At 46.1% G+C, this 15800-nt stretch overlaps 1 protein-coding gene across 1 annotated transcript in view; it reads left to right on the forward strand.

The window, feature by feature from the left end:
• LOC123861423 (T cell receptor alpha chain MC.7.G5-like) overlaps positions 1-15800 on the forward strand; it is a 251548-nt gene that overhangs the window by 169491 nt on the left and 66257 nt on the right. The window lies entirely within an intron of this gene.

Genomic DNA, 15800 nt, shown 5'->3' on the forward strand with positions numbered 1-15800 from the left:
TACCCCACTGCCCCAAACCCAGGAGTGTTTGTAGGACGGTTTGCAGGAGTTCCTTTTTCCCTTTCCCGATGCCTAACTCATCAGTGAGTCCTGCCAGTTCTGCCATGAAGTCTATGTCCGGCCTCTCTATCTCTACTTGTCACCACCTCCTGCAAACACCACCGTCTCTCGTCAGGACCACTGCAGGAACCCCTTAACTGGTCCTCTTGCTTCTGCTCCTCTCCCTGCACAATCTCTTCTCCAGATCTTTATGGAACGTAAATCAGATGATGGCAGCTGGACCTCCTTTCCTGGGCCTGTAACACTCAGCAAATGGTCTGCTTGCTGCCTCCTGTGTGACCTCACCCCCCTCATACACACACACACACACGCGCGCGCGCGCACGCACGCGCGCACCATATTGCCAGTTCCATGAGGGCAGACCTCGCTCAGCTGGTCACTGATATACCCCAGTGCCTAGGATTGTGTGTGACACGTAATCAATGATCAATAAATATTTGTGGAATAAAAGAATGCAACATTCTTCACTTAAAAACTCACCACTGACGTGGATCAGTTTGCTGGATTTAGCAAACCAAAATACAAGATACCCAGTTAAGTTCGTATTTCAAAAGAACAATAAAAAACTTTTAGAGATATTTGGGATGCATTTATACTAAAAAAAGCATTCATTGTTTATCTGAAATTCACATCTCGCTGGGCACCCTGTATTCTATCTGGCAACCCCAGGCCTGGAGAACGTGAACACCGGGCGGCCCCAAGTCCCCCCATGAGCATCCTCAGGCCCCAGGACAGGGGAAGAAGATGATGGTTGGGTGACCCGGCTGCCCGGGCCAGCACTGCCCCCTGCTGACTGGGGTCCCCTCCCCGGAACCCAGCCCTCTGCTAGCAGAAGACGATCTCAGGGCCTCCAAGTGTCCCACATCCCTGAGCTCTGCCAGTCCCCACCCAGCTTCTAGCGTCTGTCCCTGCCCTAAAGGCGTCAGCAGCCTTGACATTTATAAGAGAGCTGAGTGTTCCCTTCCAGATTTAGACAGTAGCAATTTTCAAATTTAGCTGCTACTTGTCTTCTGACTGCCCAACGTCAATTCCCCCTGACCACAGCCAAGAACAGAGAAGACAGCTTCACTCTCTCACAGAGGGACACCCCACACCCTAATGCTTCACCCAGAATGTTCAGACACCGAGACCTCCTTGGGGTGGCATAGTCATGACTCTCCCCCACTAGGCTGCCCTTCCAATAGTCCTTGAAAGACTTCCCTTCAGGAAGGGCACTTCCCAGAACAGCAGTGTGGTGTCATGATGAAGAATGAGCTTCTGCCACAGAAACAGAGTAGAGTGGTGGTCACCAGGGGCTGGGGCGGGAGACACGGCAAGATGGTGGCCCACGGGTACAAACCGCCAGTCAGAAGATGAACAAGTTGAGGGGATCTCATGTACAGCCTGGTGATTATAGTTGTTAACACCATATTATATACTTGAAAGTTGCTAAGGAAGTAGAGCTTTAATGTTCTCTCAGGGTGCCAGAATGGTGCAGTCGGTTAAGCCTCCTACTCTTGGTTTCGGCTCAGGTCATGGTCTCAGGGTCCTGGGATCGAGCCCCGAGTTGGGCTCCTCTCTCAGCATGGAGTCTGCTTAAGATTCGCTCTCTCAGGCGCCTGGGTGGCTCAGTCGTTAAGCAGCTGCCTTCGGCTCGGGTCATGATCCCAGGGTCCCAAGATAGAGCCCTGCATCGGGCTCCCTGCTTGGCGGGAGGCCTGCTTCTCCCTCTCCCACTCCCCCTGCTTGTGTTCCCTCTCTCGCTGTGTCTCTCTGTGTCACATAAATAAATAAAATCTTTAAAAAAAAAAAAAAAAGATTCTCTCTCTCCCTCTACCCCTCCCCCCTTGCTCTTGCTCTCTCTCTCTCTCTCAAATAAATAAAATATTTAGGGGAAAAAAAAAGATCTTAAATGTTCTCACCAAAAAATTCCTGGTAATTATGTCATGTGCTAGAAGTACCAGCTCACGCGATGGCGGTAACCATCTTGCAATACATAAGTGCATCAACTCAAAGGCTGTACACCTTAAATGTACACAATGCTATATCAATTATTTCTCAACGAAGCTGGAAAAGAATTTTTTCTAATTTTTAATGAAAAAAAAAAGATAGGGCACCTGGGTGGCTCAGTTGGTTAAGCGACTGCCTTCGGCTCAGGTCATGATCCTGGAGTCCCTGGATCGAGTCCCGCATCGGGCTCCCTGCTCGGCAGGGAGTCTGCTTCTCCCTCTGATCCTCCCCCTCTCATGTGCTCTCTCTCATTCTCTCTCTTTCAAAGAAATAAATAAAATTAAAAAAAAAAAAAGATAAGTGGGGTTCTGGAGCCAGGTGCCTGGGTTCACCCAGCTCCAGCATTTCTCTGCTTGATGACCTTAAGCATGACCTGACCCTTCCAAGCCTCAGTTTCTCCATCTGTGAAACGGAGGTGACAGTACTAGCTTCTTCACAGGACTGCTGGGATATTAAATGAAATAACGTATGCAAGACGCCTGGCAAATGATGTAGGATTAGTTTGTTGTCACTCTTAGGATGCTTATTAAATAGACTGATAAATACAGTTCCTGAGAGCTTTATTCGCCTCAAAGATATTTAGAGAAAAGATGCTGAGTAAATCTAAAAATAGAAAGTCGTGAAATCTGGCAAAATTTATGTTGTACCAATTAATGGTCAAAAAAAAAAAGTGACCCACATCTTTTTTTTTTAAAGATTTTATTTATTTATTTGACAGAGAGAGACACAGAGAGGGAGGGAACACAAGCAGGGGGAGTGGGAGAGGGAGAAGCAGGCTTCCTGCAGAGCAGGGAGCCCGATGCGGGGCTCGAGCCCAGGACCCTGGAATCATGACCTGAGCCGAAGGCAGACACCTAACAACTGAGCCACCCAGGCGCCCCAAAAAAGTGACCCACATCTTTAATTTTCTGTCCATCTTGCAAGCATGTCATAGAGCTTCACGCCCTCCCGAGCCCTGAGCCCGCTGTGTTCTTCCCAAATCCTTAAGAGCAGTGGGAACATGAGAAATGAGCCTTCTAACCCTGCTCTAGAAAACCCTGTTTTCTAAAAGTTGCAACAGGCTTCTTCATGAGAGGCCACAATGTGCAACCGAGCACAGTCAAGTGACTCCCAAAGTTTCAGAATAAGAGAGACTCTCAAGATGTAATGACCTATTACAGACTTCTCGCCCTTGGATTTCTCTATCGCAGACCCTTTAAACCTGATGTCTGGAGCCTGAGCAGCTCCCCAAGGCCGTTGAGTGCCCCGGACTGCCTTTCATGAGCCTGAAACCGCCCCTCCAGAGCGGCCCTCGGACCTGGCGGGGTCCCTGGCGGGATTTGGCAAACAAGGCCAATCTTGTCCCACAGCTTGGCTCTTGGTCCCTGCCATCACTCAAAAAAAGACTTTTCTCCCGGATCCGCTGAGGTGGGCGGCTCTGTTTTTGGCCTTGCAGCGCCCTCTGCTGCTCTAATCAGCCCATCGCCATAAATAGGTCATACGGGATGGTGACAAAAAACAGGTCAGGGGAGGAAAATAGTCTTTGTTCACAACTTAAGTCAGAGCTGCTGCCTCTGTTCCCATCCCCTTTCAGCCCCTGGAGCTGCAGCTGCTTCTCTGTTGGCCTATTCTCCCCAATCACTCAAAGAGGACCGTCTATAAGGATATAAGACGGCACCCTAACAAGGTAGATGGGCATTTTCCTGTCAACAAAAAGCCTAATGCAGCAGTAGAGGACATGGGGAAATTTCCTTGGGTGGATATGGACAAACGTCTCTCTTTTTATGAAAGAATAGAAACGTGATCAAAAGGAAGAGCTTAAAGGCATCTGAATGTGTGGTGATGGGAGTTGAATGGTCTAGAGAAAGGGTTTTTCCATCACTTTCTCCCTGTGCCACATTCCATTCCAAGCCCCCCAGGACAGACCTGGGCTGATGGAGAACAGGAAGCAGGCCAGGCAGGGACTGAGGTCCTGCAGATGTCGTTCCCCCGCAGGCAGGGGGACCCCCCAGGACCTCTGTTTTGGGAAGGATCTTGCTGAAGGCCCTTTGGGCAAGAACGGGTATGAAGAACCCCAAAGCCAGCGTTTGAAGGAGAGCTGCGAGGAAGAAGTGAAGCTCTGTGGCTCTGCTCTTGCCACGTCTGGAGCGGCCTGTGGGAAGAACAGTCTTGGTCCATTCAGGTCAGTGACAGCTTTTGGGATGGGGGGGTGTGGGACCTGACTCTTGCCAACCAGATTTCTCAAGTCTTCTATAGGGTCTCCTTGCAATCATTCCCCAGAGTGAGGAGGGTGAACAGATTCTCTCTGGCCACGGGTAGTGGCTGTCTGGAACACTCTGTTAAGAAGGATTGTGAGGCCACATGCAGACTCAGAGCAAACGAGTGATGTGTCTATTAGCAATATCTGCCGTGGGGGCAGGAAAAGGAGGCAATACCACACGGTCCTGTATTTGCCACCCTGTTCTAGATGCCATTCCTGTAATGAGTCCCGCAGAGAAAGGATAATCAGAGCCAAATTTCTGTTGGATTATCTTTTTGGTAAAGGGCAAATTTTTAAATCTCTATCTTCCCTTTGGCTTCTCTGGAATCTCATGGACCATTTCCCCTACTGTCAATTGCTGGTGCCTGCAGCCTAAGAAATAAAAAAAATAAAATAAATAAATTTAATGAATTAAGATGCTCTCTATCTCTCTTGAAATTATAAACTATGCGCCAAAATCAAACACCTTCTTTGCATGGCTTACCCGCTGTTTAACAGGGATAACCATACCTGGGCTGGCCACAGAGCCATGAGGGACAGAGATCACCTGGGGAAGATCCTTATTCTCCTGAGTCACAGGAAGGGAGCAGCAGAGGCAGGATTGGGACTCAGGAGTCCTGAGTTTTAGCCCTAGTTCTGCCCCTACCTACCTCCATGACCTTGAGCAAATTTACCTCTCAGGACTTCCACTTCTTCATCTTTAAAATGAGGGCATTGGCCCAGGAGGTCACTAAGCTCCCTTCCAGGTCTCACATTCTAGGATACTAATGGATGAAGCTACAGAGCTGACCTAGGAGAGTTACTAGTTTATATTCCCCCCATGCATGTTGCTTCAGCTCCTCATTGCCCAGCGAGGGGAAAAAGCAAAGCATGCCTCTTCATTGGGGGTAGGATAATTTCTTGATTCAATATGTGTGATTCATCGGAGCCTGGGGGTTCAGGCCCAGATGCCAACTTGGAATCCAGTTATTACTGCATCTGGGAGAGAGAAAGTGCTGAAAACAGCCTTTGGAAGAAATATCAATTTGGAAAAAAAAAAAAAAAAAGGAAGAAGAAGAAGGCAGCTCTGCATAGTGTGATAACATTTTGATATTTATTTATCACCTTTATCCCTGAAATCTACTCTGCCCCCTCCTGTCTCTGCTCTGAAAGAGGGAAGCAGGGCAGACCTTCCCCAGGGAAGATGGGGCACCTGCAGGGGACAGACAGGTGTCTCAGTCTAGTGAGGAAACAGAACAAAGTTGACGCCACATGCCTTTCAACCGTGCTGACGCTTCTGGTTTTTGTAAAGGTGCTCACTCCCGTGGGAATGGGGTTAATAGGAAACTGACATTTAGAACCAAGACTAAAAAGAACCATGAAACTCAGCAAGTAATATCTGGCAGAATTAATTTTTTTCATCTGGAAATCATCAGAGAGATAGTCAAGTGTTCCTCGAGGACTAGGAACAAAAGATGAATGTTTAATACAATTCAATTTAACAAACATTTATTAAGTGCCTAGAGTTTTTCCCAGGGATCATCTGGGCCAGTTTCTGAGAAGATGTGATCAATGCCCTAAGGGAGGAGGGGGTTTTATCAATGTGTCAGAGACTGGATGAACAGCAACAACAGATTTACCTTTGAGACCCAGACTCAATGTGGCCCTGAGTAAGTAGCTGAGCTTCAGAAGAAAAAAAAAATGTGTACAACAGCGTGGGAAATCTGTAACACGAGGTAATCAAAAATGTTATTTTATGATAGGCTTTAGCATGTATTTCAATATTTTCTAGGGCAGGCTTACTTTCCCAGTTGTAAGTTATCTTGAGTTGATCTATAAAGTCTATGGGGGAAAAGCTTTTAAAGAATTGTACATTTCTGAAATTAGGCTCCCAGCACTCAACATAGGAGAAGTGGTAATTTTCTGTCTTTCTAATAATGAAAAAAGGGGCCTGGCATCCCTCCAATACTTGATGCCACGGGGGCCTCCTTCCCTGCTCCAGGTCAGAACCAGCAGCGAACCACCAGGCAGTTCTGGTTCTTATGAGCTGGACAACTGGGTGGGCAAGAAAGAACAGCCTGCTAGGTGTTCAGGATAAGGGGGTCCCAGCTTTGGGCCATCCTAACGTGCCCAGTCCTGTTCTCACAGCCTGAGTCCCGGCTGCATTAGGACAGGGCAACCCTAAATGACCTCATTATATATGGTGCCCCTGATTACACTAGAGACGGTCTGAGAACAGGAAGTGGCAACCTAGCACTAGGAGGGACTTCTGGTAAAGGGCCTGGGCACTGTGTGAAAACACTAAGAAACCCCACTTGGGGAAGGGGGTTCAGTTCATTGTCAGCATGGGTAAGTACCTCCTTTTCAAACTCAGTGCTAGCATCGAACCCCCTCAGTACCCAGAGAGCTGAAACTCTTGGCTAGATGATGAATTCCCTTATCCTGTGGGAAAAGGCTGTAAAGATCAAACCACCTTTGCTGTGGGGAGGCCGGAGTCTGTAGTTTACGTAAAGGCGTTAGCTCCTGTGGGACGAAGGAAATTGGAAATTTACATTTGGAACCGGGACTGCAGTGAGAGTGAAACTTAGTAAGTACTAGCTTTACACCAAAGGTGTCGGTTTATTTGGTTTGGTTTCTGAATTATCTAGAAGCTCCAGAGAAAGAACACTTCTCCCCTGAGGATTCAGTTCCATCCTGACTTCAAACTTCTAAAATGATTAAATGTTAAGGCAGATGGTAGGCCTGGAAAACTCTATTTCCCTATGTAATAAGTAGATGCCTACCTTGCTTATTTATTTTGTTTAGGAAACGAGGAGGAGGACTAGACACCGTTGGGGCGGGGCAGGGGATTGCACAGCATTTTTTGATAAATCTAGAGAATCAAATCAAAAACTATTAGCTCAGAAAGTCCTGAAAGACCACCTAACTCACTTCTTGAATGTTGCAAACGAGGACAGGGAAACTCAGAGAGGTTGTGAACTTGCTCAGGGTCACACAGCTGAGCCTAGTCCGGGGCAAAGCCAAGACAGCTCATAGTTCTGACCCGGCCTGACCCAAGGGAGAAAAAACATCTTGGTCTTTGGCCATAGCAGCTCCATTTGCACCCCCAGACATTCTTTGTCCAAGACTTAATGAACTTGAAACAGAACCCCAAAGTGCCAAAAGGAGATAAAAATCATTGCATGTCTATTGCAGGTAAAGTAAGAACAATAGCTGAACTTGATATTTGGGGAAAGGCTCAGCCATCTGCAGACTGGGGCACGGATAGAAAAAGTCAAAATGAAAATGCTGGTCTTGTCTTCAGACAATGACTGTGACCATCAAACACTACCTAAAAATACTGCAGAGCTAATTCCTTTTCCAGTGGGAGTTTATATTCTATGATAGATTGCCCCCAGCAACGCAATTGCTTTGGACCCCAGAATATGTATACAGAATTGGCATGCTAAGCCTTCTGGTGTCTTAAAGTGGCAAGCATATCTCTGGATATACCCCTCAGCCCTGAAGCCCTGGGCTGAAAGAAATATACCATCACCCTACCCTGTCTTAGAGTTGAAGTTGAAGATGTTAGTTAACAGTTAATTCTTGGGAAGCTCTGCAAAGCTGGGTTCATCATTAAGTTGACGCCACAGGTTTCTGCAAAGCCCCTCAGCAGGGTGTTCAACAAACCAGTGGTTCTAAGATGACATTTGGGAAGGGAACTCAGCTCACAGTGAATCTCGGTAAGTGGAGGAGCATTGAATCCTCTTCTTGAATGTGCTTTGAGATTCTTTTGACTCCAACTAACAAAGATGTGGCTTGTTGGCCCATCTCTGCTCATGTTCCAGTCCTGCCCGGCTAAAGGCTGCCCTCTCCACGTCCCCCTGGAACAGTCCAACCGTGAAGGTGCGTCCATGCAGCTGCGTGCAGCTTTCCCTAAATTCTCACAAACTCACTTAACTCTTTATCAAACTGCTTGGCAGCTCCTCTGTTGCCCTCAAAGCCCTGCTGGTCTATCAGTTAGAGGAAGACAGGTCATTCTTAGGTCATTGCGAAAGGAGGCTCTTGACATGTGTTTGACTTCTGAGGAGAAAAAATAATGATGATTTCATACTTGCTTACTATGTACTAAGCAATGTGCTGCATGCTCTCCACCCATTAACACATTCAATTCTTACCCCAGCTCTGTGCGTTACGTTCTTTTATTACCCTCATTTTCTAGAAGAGAACTTTTTATATTTTTATAGCTTATGTTTTTATACAAACACAGAAAGGTTGAATAATTTGCTTAAACTGATTCAGTGAGAAAGAGAGCCTAGGATGTCATTCTTGGCACTCAGATTCCAACGCTAAATGTTTTACTAGTTGGGGAAACAGTGAGGGGCTGTTTGGGGGGGAAGTTACTGATGTCTGGTCTCTAACATTGCTAAAATAATCCCCAGGGAAGCAAATAATCCCACAGGCAAGTAAAGCCAGTGATTGACAGCAGCGTGGAAAATCTAAAACACGAGGTAATCAAAAATGTTATTTTATGATAGGCTTTAGCATGTATTTCACCCACCTGCATATCCTAATCCTCACAACAATATCATACAGGAGTCCTTATTCTCCCCCCCTTTGCAGACAGGGAAACTGAGGCACAGCACGTTAAGGACCTTGCCCTGGCCCCTAAGCCAGAGCAATTTCAAGTTAACTACAATGGTCAACCAGCTAGAATAAGCAATTAATTAATGACAAACAATCTAACTGGCTGCTAGGTAAAGAGTGATTCATTTTTTTCCATGGTTCCTCTCCCTTTTCAGGCATAACCATGCCATTGTATAATCGCTCCACACTGGGTTTCTGCCTTTGTGCCTCCCCTGGGAGCGCAGGAGGAGCCCCGGTTCCCAGCGCCTGGTAGAAGGGCCTTAGCAATCTGTGGGGGCGTTCCTGGGGGTGGATCTGAAAAACTCTTCTTTGGAAAAGAAATTAAACTGACAGTAAAGCCGTGTAAGTCCAAATAACAAATGCTTCCAAACTGCTCTCGGGAACCCAGCTTCCTAAATTTTCCATTCTGTTTTATAACCTAAGTCCAAACCACAGCAGTCTGTTGATGGATTCCAGTTCAAACTACTGCCGACGTGTACCTCCCTGGTGCGGGACTGGGCCACCTGCCGCCCATGCTGCTGTAGCTCATGGCTAGCTAGCCATAGTGGTGCCAGTGGGTCACTGAGCTAAGGAGTCATTCCGTGAGAAGGCTTCATTGCTTATTAGAAAGGGTGGGATTTTCCAGGAACTGAGAGAAAATCAGTGAACTCTCTGAGCTTCTATTTTCTTCCTCTGTAAAATAGGGGGAGGCCATCTCTACCCTTGTTTTACCAACGCAGGCATGCCTTGCGGGGATGTCTGCACACTTCCAGGAAAATGAGGGCAGTGCAAGGGACGAGAATGCCCCAGTGGTCCCTGGCCTCTACCGTCAGACCTTCTTTCTAAAGAGCTGGCTTTATCAGGGGGAGTCTTGGGTGACAAGTAAACATTTAAGCAGATGGCGAGGGTTGGATGGACAACTGAGTTTTTGTAGAGTTGCGCGTCATTGTGTGATATGGGAGGCAATAATAAGCCGATATTTGGAAAAGGAACAACTGTGAGTGTTCGACCAGGTATGTTTTAAAGATGACTTGCATTTAAACATAAGCCACCATCCTTAGAAATTCAGGGAAAGATCACTGAATTACCCAGTTCTTAGCATCTTCAGGAGCTTGGTGCCATGTGTCTTTCTGGTGAAAGAGATGATGAGGACAGCCTCCGATGAAGACCCTTTAGGACCTTTCTTCTTCCACACCTTTAAGCATTTGGAAATGTTGAGCTTGCTTTCGTTATTTGTTGGAAGTGCGTGTCTGACGAATGGAATTGGACTTAAAGTTTTAGTGTGTAAGGGGAAGAAAGAGTCTAGAAAGAAAGGGAGGAGATTCTCTAGAAAGAAAGAACAGATTAAAGAACCTAGCAATGGTGGAGGCTGTGCAATGCAACTTGATCCAAAAGGAGATAGTGAGATATAGACCTACTGATAGAACCAATGCAACGACCTCTCTCCAGTTACCTGCCCCGTCTTCCCAAGCAAGTCTTCTTTGTCTATGCAACGAGGAAAAGAATCTTCTAATCCCCATAACTCTCAAAATGTTGGAGCCCAGCTATTTGGGTAAAGCCATGTCAGATTTTCTGGTGTCGACATTGATGACAAGCTGATATTTAGGGAAAGGGTAAGATTGAAAGCAAATATTCAAATTAGTCAGAAAGATCATAAACTTCTGGAAACGTGCCTCGAGGCGCTGTTAGGCACTGTGTTTCCAATTGGGACATTTTCATCCCTGCCTTTGTTGAGCCCCTTTTGATACCCTTCATCTCTGTGCCCCTTAGCGAAAAAGTGGCAGCTGAGCTTGGAAGTATGAGAGAAGCTCTCCCTAATCTAAATGTCATAATGGCCCTTCTCTCCAGCTTGCAATACCCACTGGGATATTTTAAGTGCTGCCCACCATTCTCAAAACAAACCTCATTCCAATTAACGTGAATGTAGCTGAAATGTTTTTTCATGAGAGAGTCTCCATTTACTACAATAGAAGCTCATTCCAGACAATTGTTTGAGGTTAACTTTTACTTACAATTCCCAAGAGGAACCAACTGCCCAGTGAATACTACAAAACAAAACCTCTACTTTTGTGGCCTAATTACTATCCACCACAGAAAAGCTAGAATCAGGATGTCCTAGTGAGTATTAGGTTAGCTCCAGACGACCTGCCTTAAGTCCCTTATGCCCAAACAAACGTAAGATTAAAAAAAAAAAAAGAAAGCGTTTCCATGCTGATGCATGTGTCCAGTCACTAATGAGAGTCCAAAGAGCAGGTGCATCAGCAGCTGTATTTCCAAACTCGTTTGGATATTTAGAACCCCCAGATATGAGAAATGATAATCAGAAAAAGCATTTGCAATTTCATTTTTATTTATAATTCTCATCTCTCCCAGAGAACTGTTATAAATTTTCTCCCGAAGGTGTTACATTCATCCTTCTTTTGGTTCCTTTATTTGTGATGTGTACAGAGATGAAATATTGGTTGAGATTCAAAAAACATCCATGAGATTTACCTTAAGCTTTGCCTGTCAGAGAGATTCTCAGAGCTAAAAAGATTGGAAGCTGACATTTTGGAACTAGATTAAAAAGAAAATCCAAATTAATCCCAAGGAGCAATGCTCAGTAGACAGTTATTTAGACATAAGAACATCAACCCCGCAAGCCCAGTTGCTCACTTGGCTGGACTGCCCCGATCTTAGGCTCTCCTGGAAAAGTAATAATAACTGTCTTGGGAAGAGAGAAATGTCAACCTCCAGCCCTAAAAGCTCCTTGTGAATTGGTTTATTTCAATAGAGTTTATCATTACACACAGTGTTCTGGAAGTAATAGGCAAGTGCATTAGATGCTCCTGCAAATGGATATGAAATGTAAATTTAGATTGTAAATATATGACTGCAGTAAATAGATAGCAAGAAAAAAAGATGAAGAGATTAGAAACTTGCCACATTTCTCTAACCCTAAAGGGGATGTTTCTATAAATAGTTTAAAACTATTGAAGAGGAGTGGGGAGGAGGAGGAGAACAGAGGCAAACAAGAGGTAATCCTGTTCGCTTTGCAAAATTGGAATTTGTTTTTCAATCAAATTTCCCTGAGCAGAGGGAAGAAACCCTGTCTGTCTTCCGACTAAAGGGCACATGGGTGGGTTTCTGCTAAAACGCATCTTGAGGGAGGCTCCCTGTTGGTGACAAAGTGCTAGCCATGTCCTGCTCAGGAGGAAGGGAATGAGCACAGAAGGAAGTCCAAATAATTGTGCAGGGACAAGAAGGACTCACAGGGCAGGATATCCCCCTGGATTTCCTGCCTCGCCTCCTAACCTTTCTTGTTTTAGCCCGATGGATTAGGTCCCAGGCGAGAGGGCCCTAGGATGCAAACCAGAAATTTTAAGGAGGAAGCCAGCTTGACTTCACTCAGGAGACCTAGTGTATTCTGTCTTCAAAGATTCTTTTAATCCAGCTGTTTTTAGGGGGAGCTCTGTAAAGGCAAAAGGAAAGGTAAAAAAAAAATGTTAAAATTCTATGAAGTAGAAATAAAGACGTTCAATATTTGACTGGCAAAGGACTAAATATCTGGTACATGTCTACAAAGGAGCCTAAAGGAGACTTTGTCAAGGAAAAAATAGGCAGACTCAAGGAGACACTGCACTGAACTTGTGTGGTTTGTTAGTTAGATTCGGGCCACTGTCCACAGCAGCTGGGGTGCTAGGGAAAGCAGATCAGGTGTCCTCCTCAATGGGGAGAGAGGGGCCCTGTGCACAGTTTATGTAAAGCCATTTGCTGTGGTGTGACTGGGAGCGGAGGCCGGAACTTGGTGTTGGGGCAGGGAACCAGGCTGACTGTCAATCCCCGTGAGTATGAAAGGTGAAGCTATGCGGGGCCCTCTCCTTTCCAGGCCAGGCCTGTGGCGCGCCTGGCTGGTGAAGCTCATATCTTACTCGTTTTGCCTCGCCCATCCCCGGGAAGCAGGCCAGGAAGGACCAGAAAACCCTCAGACTTCTTCCTTCAAACATATCCCCGTAAAAACTCCCTGACTCTCCTTCCCTTTTGCAATTAGTTTCTAGTAAACCAGAATCTAATAAGTTGATGTGAGCAATTTCAATAAAAAGCAGAGAAACAGCCCCAGAGTGCAATAAAGTAGAAACTATGTGAGTGCCAGCCAGGGGGGAGACCATGAAGGAAGAAGGAAAGGAAACGGATTACCCAAACTAAGGCGGCAGCTTTGTCAGAAAAAGAAAAGCAATAAAAAATTTAAAAATAAGCAATGCATACATTTATCGGGGCTCACTCTCCCGTGGAGGCTGGCTCTGCCTACAGCAGCCTGCTTCTGGGCTTATTGTCAAATAACCTGTAGTTTTAGTGCAGGGTTGAGGGATCAAGACCATATTGAGCACCCTAGGGCTCTTCTTGCAAAGAGCTGCTCCTATTCCTGTTTTTGTAAAGCCTTCCCTGACTGTGAGGAAGTAACGCCTACAAACTCACTTTTGGAAAAGGAACTCTCTTAACTGTGAATCCAAGTAAGTTTGAAGGAACTGGTAGAGCGAGGGGTGTGGTGGGGAGGTCAAAACACTTCTTTCTTTGGATTTAAATTACTTGTCCACCTCCCTCCCACCAAAAAAAAAAACATCCCAGATTAGCTTCTACATCTCACATTGTGTTGGGAGGATATGGTTCCAATCAGAGAGATTAGCGCTCCATTGTACAAAGACTAAATTACCTTCAGCCAAAAGCATTCCTATCATCCATCCTAAAGGAGATTATTGGTATAGGGAGAAAAATTGAATACAGGATCCTGAGGGATTCAGCTAAAGCCAGGAAATGTTTGCCAAAAAAATAGAGAGGAAATTGGCATATTGAGACAATGCAAATTCAGTAGACCAAATATAAATCTTCCTGACGCAGATACTAAAACCCTTAAATTTATCTCCTGAAATAATGGGACCCTGTGATTTCATTAACAAATGCAGGAAATTCTAGACAGATTTCTTTTCTTCTTTTACCTCTTCTTTACCTCCCATAAAGGAGCTGTTCTCAATCCCCAGTCCAGTCAGTGAGGTCTCGGTGGGTGGAACTATTTGGTTAACTCAGAGCATTTAACCCCACTTTTCCCTCCATTACCAGAATCACTGATGGAGCTGCCACTTTGCTTAGTTCAGCAGAGGAGAGGGGAAAAATTCATTTGTCTTCTGAGTCATGAGAATAGAGCAGTACATTCTCTCCTTCAAATATACGCCCACCATTCCATAATGGTAGTAATGTGTGTGTAAGTAGTTGGAAACGTTTCAAATGCTATATATAAAGGTAAGGAACTATGGTTGCTATTGGCACTTGAAAATCTGCGTTTCTGGTGGGCGGCTGACAGTGGTGCTAACGCTGGGAAGGCTGACTCATTCTAAAATCGGGGCAACGGGGAAATGGGGAAAACCTGTTGAAGGGCCCCAGTCTCCTTTTGACATAGGCTGAATGTCCTGGTTGCTGAGTGTCATTTATTCAGATCTGCTCTCTGGGGTTAGGAGAGGCTGCAGCGCTGGGAAAGACATGTTGCCAAACCCAGCCTGGTCAAAGCTCTCGAAAAGACTGGTTCAGGGAGGTGTAAATCATTAAGTGATCCAGTGTGCCCAGCACGGAAGGAGTTAATGCAGCCCTGGTCGCAGACAGCATGGAATGTTCTGGGATAGGCCCTGCCTAAAGCACACGCAGTGTGGTTAGCCATGAAGCTGTCAGGCGCAGAAGTGCCTCGCTCAGCAGGGACAAAACCAGCGCATGCCTGCAACAACAGAAACGATGAATAATACATGATATTGTCAAATCCCATGCCTGCAGGAGTCTCTGAGGTCCCATCTAATTAAGGCTTCCAGGGGATTCATAGGAACATCCCGGGAGACTCAAGGACGTCCCTTTTCAGAGGGTGGGCAGTCGAGCCTGGAGACCAGACAGGAGGATTTATCTTTTGTGTCTCCCTGTTTATATGCTGGGGCTACAACGCAACAAAGCTGGAACCAAAGACGCAGGATTAAGTTCTGTTTTCCTTCCACCAGCAGGGCAGAGATTACTGCCACAGCAACACTTAGGCGCCATCGAAGGACTCAGCTGAGGGCAGGCATCTGTTTGGCTTATGTCCTGCCGTTATGGCGGCTGAAGTAGGTTGCGGGGAGCTCTGTGAGGCTGTGAAGTAGGGGAGAGACAGCAAGGGTCATTTGAACTCCTGCCTGCTGTCCTTAAAGCAGATGGACACTTTTTAGCTAAAGAGTAGCTTTTTCTCTCCCCCTTTCCATGTTGCTAAGCAAGCTAAAGCTCTGCCCCCTTGCTAATAAGTAGTCGCTCAAGAGATGACTAGACAGACGCACAAATTCAGTCAAAAGTCAAAGAGCTTAAGAGGAGAAAGCAGATACAGAGCTAAAACATTCGTTTTCCATCTTCTTTGGGGATAGGGTTTGGTCACCATCGTACCAAATAATGACTCTGCCGCAACTTGGTTCCTTACATCTTTTGTGGCATCCGCCAGATGCTGCCACAGGGACCCCAGTCTTCCTGTGCTTGTGGAAGCTGTGTTTGGTCAAAGGATAAAATTTATAGCAACTCCAATACGCAAGAGCCTGCCTCTGACAGAGGCCCTACTGCAGCCCCTGGGCTCTGTGTGAAGTCGGGACACCTAAGGTAAGACAGTAGGGTGACCAGCTGTCCCAGTTTGACTGGGATTGAGGGTCTTCCAGGGACAAAGGTCTTCTTTGCTAACCCCAGAACAGCCCCCAGGAGAGTCAGTCACCATAACAAAGCTCAGTGTAAACTTTCTGTGAGACACCACTAACATCTCACCGGGTTCAAGAGAAGCCACACATGTGAAAAAAGGCTCAGATGTGCCCGTCATTTTCACTTCTTACACTGGGGCATGAAGAGGAGCTCGGGAGATAGCGTTCCACGGAGGCAGAGCCTAAATCTCATCTAATTCTAGTCA

The sequence above is a fragment of the Mirounga angustirostris genome, unplaced genomic scaffold, assembly GCF_029215605.1.
Source record: "Mirounga angustirostris isolate CCGP_5_RB_7025 unplaced genomic scaffold, mMirAng1.0.hap1 SCAF_9, whole genome shotgun sequence".
NCBI classification, from domain to species: Eukaryota; Metazoa; Chordata; class Mammalia; order Carnivora; family Phocidae; genus Mirounga; species Mirounga angustirostris.